A 1,240-nucleotide genomic window follows, 5' to 3' on the forward strand; every position below is an offset into this window, starting at 1 on the left:
ACAAATGGCCTATTTCTGTTCCTGTTTCTTACATCATGTCTGAGAAACTGAACTGAACTAGCCAAATAAATACTGAGGTACAAGAGCAGATCAGAGGCTGGGAATCCTGCGGAGAGTAGCTCACCTCCTATCTGCTGAATGCTAAATCCAGTATCAGTATGCTAAGGAAAGAATGAGCCTGAAGCCGGTCTGTATCTCAAGACTGATTTATTTCCAAGCCTGCAGAAAAAAGACACAGACTCCTCCAAATTCCCCTCACATTCCGTGTGGACACCTTTTAAACTCTTGTAATGAAGCCCTAATAATTCGCCAACTGGGGACAGTTGCTGTTAATTATCAACTTAAAGCATGAACTCTATTGCAGCACATTCCCAACATAAACACTCAAATCCTGCCCACCATTTACAACAGGCGCGTGGTGGAGATGGTGCCTTTGACCAAGAGTCTGCTTTCCCTGTCCGGACGGAGTACTCGTCAAATTGTAATAAGACAAGCTCACCACAAAACTGGTCCTGACTTTTATGACGAGCGTGGAAATGCTATCCTTGTAGGAGGATTAGCGTTCTGTGTTGCAGCCTGGGGTTATTCTGCAACGCAGACTGGGCTGACATGGAACGTGTCTCCTATTGGCAAGGTCACCCCTAAAAATTGGAGGGAAGACTAGAGGAATGGACCAAGTGTTTGCAAGAAATTGAGTCCAGATGGGCTGGATTACAAATTTGCTTCTAGGCTCATGGCTTCTACTGCACTGATTACCTCTGTGTATTGGGTCTCGTAGTAAATCAATAAATTATAGAAACTTTAAAAAAAAATCTATAAGACTCAACTCAGGAGTGTGATGGAATACCCTCCACTTGCCTGGATAAGTGCAGCTCCCACAACACTCAAGAAGCCCGACACTGTCCAGGACAAAGCAGCCCCGCTTGATTGGCACCACATCCACAAACATTCACTCCCTCCACCACTGACACACAGTAGCAGCAGTGTGTGTACCATCTGCAGAAACTTACCAAGGCTCCTTAGACAGCACCTTCCAAACCCACAACCACTACCATCTAGAAGGACAGGGGCAGCAGACACATGGGAACACCACCACCTGGAAGTTCCCCTCCCAGCCACTCACCATCCTGACTTGGAAATATATCGGCCGTTCCTTCACTGTCGCTGGGTCAAAACCCTGGAACTCCCTCCCTAACAGCACTGTGGATGTACCTACACCACATGGACTGCAGCGGTTCAA

At 46.9% G+C, this 1,240-nt stretch overlaps 1 pseudogene; it reads left to right on the forward strand.

Moving 5' to 3' along the window:
• Positions 1–418: 418 nt before the first annotated feature.
• Positions 419–664, forward strand: LOC144693431 (cytochrome c oxidase subunit 7B, mitochondrial pseudogene; annotated as a pseudogene).
• Positions 665–1,240: the final 576 nt, after the last annotated feature.

Source organism: Cetorhinus maximus, chromosome 18, assembly GCF_964194155.1.
Source record: "Cetorhinus maximus chromosome 18, sCetMax3.hap1.1, whole genome shotgun sequence".
Taxonomy (NCBI): Eukaryota; Metazoa; Chordata; class Chondrichthyes; order Lamniformes; family Cetorhinidae; genus Cetorhinus; species Cetorhinus maximus.